The following is a 6353-nucleotide window of genomic DNA, read 5'->3' on the forward strand; positions in this document are numbered from 1 at the left end:
TAAAATTATTCTCGTGACGTCCCTTATAAATAACAGGATGAGTTCTAAATAACAAGTATTTTATAACAACAACTCCTTTGCTTGGTATCGTTGGTAACTTGGTATCGTTAGCAGTTAAAATAACAAAAATTGTAACAAAATTTGCACTAGGCATATCACAAATATATCAAATTATGATATAACCAACATGTTCTATAGGGGAAAGTGTCGAACAGCTCCCAATTTCGGATACTTCTAATTGTCATAGTTCTAAGGGTGCATCCTAGGATCTCGAAAACAGTACACCCCGCGACTCTGAGGTGAGCTCTCACAATAAGTAGAAAATTTGTCCGGGTTGGAAGTTTTCTTGGTTAATACCAGAATAATATGTATCGTTGTGCTTATTCCACAATATGCAAAATGTGCCAAAAAACAATATCGAAATTTTCTTAACTATAATCATTAGTTAATCGAAACCGTATTACATCCCGCCCTAAAACGCGTATTATTATTGTCAAGCTGGGTTCATCTCGCTACTACCGTTTTATTATCATTACCGGAGTACCTTAGGGAAGAAACTTGGGCCCATATTGTTTGCAATCTTTTTTAAACATGTTTGCTTGACAAAACTTGTGTACGCTGACGATCTTTATCATGAGACTGCAAAGAATTAGGTTCCACCAATATAAGCACATGTTTAAATCTTTTAGATAGCATAGTTAGCTAGTACATTCTAAATTCGTACACAGATCATTTTGCACTTTATTAAGGTGAAATTAGTCGTCATCGATTCTGCCAATTTCAAAAGCAGTTTTTTTGTTTGAAACAAAAATTCTGTTCATGAACTTATATTCGCTGTGTTCAAATGGACAAAAAGAATGCAGTATTTCCATTTTTATAAACAGTATCCCGCTTTTGGGCCCAAAAACTGCTTCTGAAATTGGGCTTTCCGGCGAAAAGTTAATGACCGCTAGTTTCCCGTTAAATTCCCATAAACTATATGTTCTTCTTATTAGAGATTAAAGGTGTTTTTGTGAAGAACGAACATTGGAAGAACTGGGAAAAATGATATGCATATGCAAGGTGGGTCCTGGACAGTTAATTATTTTTCACAGTTTGCATATCATTTTTCCTAATTCTTCCAATGTTCGTTCTTCACAAAAACACATTTACTCCCTAATAAGAAGTACGAATTAACTCGACCAGTATAAGTCAATATCAAAAATGATAAAAAAAGTTTGAAAACTATGTGTTATTCGGTGTTTTGTTCACAGCAGCTTTTTCAAATTTTGGAAAGAGGAAAACTTACGATATTGATAATTCTTAACTGCACATACAGTCAAAAGCTCCGATTTTTCGATACCGGAGGGCTTGAAATCTTATAAAATGCGGAGATCGAATGTTATCACTACGGTATTTTTAATCAAAAATATCTTACCAGAACTCTCAAGGAGCTCAAGGAAGGCATTTCATCTGTTCTGCAATTTTATATATTTCAATGCGATGTCCGAGAGCAGCATTTTGTTTTATATTTTTATTGTGAAATTGAATTTTATACAAAATATATGCTTAAAAAGCCAAACCTATTGGTCCACAACGTCGTTAAATAAACTGCACTGATTCATATTGTCCTTAACCTGATGACCGAAAGATCGGATGTGGCTAGGCATTGGAAACAACACTTCGATGCATTGTTAAATGGTGAACAAGATGGAGCGAGCGGTCAACAGAAATAAGACAACGATTGAGGCTGATAGACAAGCTGTGAATCCACCAACTTTGGACGAGGTTAAAAAAGCAATGAGAGAGCTGAAAAACGGCAAAGCAACTGGAAGGGATGGCATTTCCGCCGAACTTTTGAAAGTCGGAAGCGAACAGCAACATCAGGTAAAGGTATGGACTGAGGAGGAACTACCTACGGACTGGTTGGAAGGTCTCATATGCCCTATTGACAAAAAGTGCCATGGACTGCACTGCAACAATTATCGAGGTATTACTCTCCTCAGTTCTGCATACCTTTGTTGGCGAAAATCAGTGCGGTTTTCGAGAGGGACGCTTCACGATGGGCCAAGTGTTTACCTTGCGACAATAAATTCCAGGAATTTAACTTGCAGATTCACCATATGTTTATAGACTTTAAGGCGGCGTACGATTCAGTTAAATGAAATGAGTGTTGGAACTGCGGTGATGATAGATGGAGGTACTTTTGAAATTGTTGGCGATTTTTTTTCATTGGTACATTAGTGACAGTAAATCTACGAGGCCTCGCACAATGGGCAAAAATGAGCTCGTAATCCCCATAATTAGAAATCGCTGGGTTGGAATTTTACAAGATACCTATTACTATGTAAATAAATACAAGGAATCGATTGGTGATAGTCCTTTCTTGCGCAGGTTTTGGAAAGATGTCGATTTTGCCCTATTATCCTCAAAAATCATGCAAAAGCTAATTAAACAGTATAAAAACTTTTTTGCCGCCCGTAAATTGAACTCAAATAACTTCCAAATATTGTTAAAACATCTGAAGAATCAAATCCCATCCATTACATACTGTGCGAAATGCAAGAATAGTCCATTTTGCACCGCAAAAGCTGTCTCAAAATCGGAGCGAATTAGCGATAAACAAAGAGCTTGGTTATGAAACAACTTTGAGATTTTGAAGACAAAACCCTTCGATATCATAATTTTACACCATCTGAGTTTTTTGTAAGTAGATTTGATGGCGGCTTTTGGAGGCGCTTTAAATTGGTTAATAAACCCTTGCTGACTTCGATCCGTTTCCAGCGAAATAAAGGGTGTTCCACATCAAATTTCACCACGGAAGAAACGCTGTAGAAAATTACCTATTTGACCGATCCTTTTCAAACTTTCAGACAACAAAATGTATCTCATTAGAAAGCTTTTGGCATATTTGTTTCATTCAATTTCAATACCATAACCGTATGCTCGCACCTTACGTTTACCTCCACTCAAAAAGTTTTGTACAACCTAGCTACAGCTTCATCTGTACGGAAGTCCACTTTTTCTTCATGTCTTCCCCAGACTTGACCTCCTTGGGATGTCTCCATAGTGCCTGCTTCATAATAGACCTAGGGCCTTAGTTCCGGTGCGTTGGAGGCGTTCATGTCACGATTCCGTTGGCTTCATACCACTCCAATACATCCTTTGAATATTGGCACGAAGGTAGATCCGGCCAGAAGATCGAAGGACCCTCGAGTTGCTTCGACAGAGGAGTAGATGCTTCTTGAGACACTCTTTGAGGTAGATCTGCCCGTTTACAGTCCCGGTAGTCACGAACGGCGCACTCCGTTTGTCACATGATGTATTTCTTGGCCAAATCATGTATTTCTTGGCAAACTATGAAAGTTTCTGCATCCTCACTTCCTCCGGAACATCAAACTTGTGCCGGGCGGTGAAGTACAGAAGCTGTCGGAAGTCCGCCTTGATATAAGTCTCGTCATTCATGATGAAAGAGTTTCCAGGGGTTTGCGCAAAATAAATTCGCGACGTTGCTTTTCGGGTGACGCAATTTTTTCCAATTTGCGAAAAACTGACCGCGGTAAAAACAGGGTGTAAACAATACAATACACTCTAAACTACCTCTACTCAAATTTTCAAGAGAAAATACCCATTGGGTAATTTTCTACAGCGTTTGTTCCGTGATGCAATTTGATGTGGGACATCCTTTATATTAAAGATCATCAGCTTATCATTGTTTCCAGTTCGCTGGAATCACGATACCAATATCATTAAACATTTAAGGAATAGTAATGGTCGTAAGTTGCTTGCTTGTGGGGCTCTAGAATGATTGCAACAATTTTACGATTTAGGTTAAGACTAATGTTTCTGAGATGTATCGATTTGTTAAATAAGCCAGCTGCTAAACGGCTCAGTTATCAAAAAAAAAAATACTTGAAAGTTCAGTTTTCTCTTTCAAAGATATTTAATATGGGTCATTCCATTTCAAGCGTACACACCGGTTGTATTTCAACCAAACTTGGCATAATTGTGTATGCCCTCACAACCAGTTTCTCAAAGTTTTATGCCGATCGATCATTCCCCTAGCAGTGGGGCTATTCCCGTTGTCCGGGTTCTAATATCTCTGAAACAATTTGATGTGAAGACATGCCAATATACTTTTTCTGTGGGTTTTTGGCCGCGCTAATTGGTCGACGTCGTACTTTTTTGCAATTTAAAATGAAGAATTAGAAAAATAATTTTCATCAAGCTGTAGCTTGATAAGTGTTCTTTACATATTTGTTTCTGGAACACCAAACCCATCAGTCGTCAATTGAACAGAATTCAATTACATAACGAAAAACGCGGAAGGACGGAACAATCTTACTTAACGGAATTTTCTTACTTCTCACAACATCGAAGTGGTGAAATATTTTGCTCTAATAAATACGTACTTTCTGTTTCATTTGTTTTGCTTATATCCTGATTGGCTGGAGCTGGCAGTCTTTATCAAAAGGTAAAGTAAAGTAAAATTTCCGAGCTTTCCAGGTTCCGAAAGCTTTTATTTAACAATGGCGAGACTAATGCTATGATCCTATTAACTGCAATAGTTGCTCCCAGTTGAGATTCAAACCTACGATATTAGACTGTTGAAACGTCATTTAATTTATTACTAAGAAAATCAAATAAACATAAAAAATAAATGTAACCTATAATTATTGAACTAAACGGTTGATCGAAGCAACATAAAGTAATAATCCAATTAAAGGACTAATCATTAGTAACCAGTCAAACTGAAATGCCTTTCGAATGCAACTGAAATTGATAGAAATTGGTCCAGCCATTGCAGTGAATCTTAATTGAAAATCGATTTTATGTTATTGCTGTACTGATTATTATGAGTCGTAATAAAATTTCAGGGTTATAGATACAGCCACTACGCCTGTAAGAAGATGTATATCTAACATTTTCGCCAATTTTTCTGCATGTCAAATCATCCAGAATTGACATGGATAGACGGGGTGGAGCCAATGGAACGTTCACTCATAGTATAAAGTAAGGATCGTTGCTTTTACACCTCAGCTTTTACACCTCAACGGGTATTCAATTGATTTCCATTCTTCAATTGTAAAATGTTTAATGTATTGATGTATATCATGTTTTTACAACAGTCAATGAAGATTCAGGCTTATTTCCACCGACTAGTGACGCTATTTAGTTAAACAGATTATAGAAAATGCGTCATTATACCATTACGAGCAATTCCGAATCGATTTATAGGTAATTGCGAACATTAAACCAATGATGGGGCTCATTACGAAGCAGCACCACACTCAACACACTCATTGATGTTACGCTGAGCTGGCTCAGCTCAGCTGGCGATGCTTCCTTATGCTCCATCCATCGAGTATGCTCACATTTCGCCTATGCTCTCATATCGACACTAACTTGCGTATTACAACATTGCTCGACGCAACTGCGTGAAGATTCCAACCCTAATCGAAGATCTTCGCTATCGTCATTAGTGGTGGCGGCAGACAAAAGAAAAACAAACGTCCGACAGGTCCACGGTCACATTAGGGTATTACACAAGGTAAATTGGATTTCCATAAACCGTGCAGTAAGGTGCGAGGCGCCCGTTTGGAATACAGATTCATTTCGTGCGCAATCAAGTTGCTTGCACCCCCGCCCGCCCGTAAAGGTGCCCGATTGCCTAATCGTAATCAACGTCGTGATCGGTATCAGTAACAATGGCAAACCAGCCAGCGTCATTGTCAACTCCGGCGATGCGTTTGACGACAATGACGACGACGTCAACGGTGTGTATGTTTGTTTGAAACCTTCATCAGAATATGTACATAATTCTCTTTACGGGTTGTCATCCTACCCATTAGCAAATTCAAAGAATATCACGCGCTCGTCGATCGCGAGCCTGCCTTATCGGTGAAACCGCGAATGTTCCTATTCTCGGTATTCGATCGAGAAATAATTCAGCTGCGCTGAATAGACAATTCACAGCAGCTGGAGTTAGGATCAGTTACAATTTTTCCCATCGACAGCAGCAAAAAAAGAAAAAAACTGCTGACTGCTTGCTTGCTTATTGCTTCACGCCCGCATGGCTGACTGACTGATGCATGAATTGCGTCTTTTTTAGCTGCGGCATTAATTTTCCGCTCGAGGAACTGCGAAAACAAACGCGCAAAATGTACATACACTTAGTCATCCATTCGAGTTGCGGTCGTCCGTCGACTAGAACAGCCCGGGCAGGGGCAGCGTACAGCTATTCTCAACCTACCGGCGCGGCGTTGAAGTGTCTTCTATTTAAGATGAGAAGAGCCTATTCATGTTCGCCGGGTTGTGGTGGGTCGGTCGCCGATGATAGCCCGATTGTATCCACTAGGCGGCGTCGCCGCACC

This window comes from Sabethes cyaneus, chromosome 3 (assembly GCF_943734655.1).
Source record: "Sabethes cyaneus chromosome 3, idSabCyanKW18_F2, whole genome shotgun sequence".
Classification (NCBI taxonomy): Eukaryota; Metazoa; Arthropoda; class Insecta; order Diptera; family Culicidae; genus Sabethes; species Sabethes cyaneus.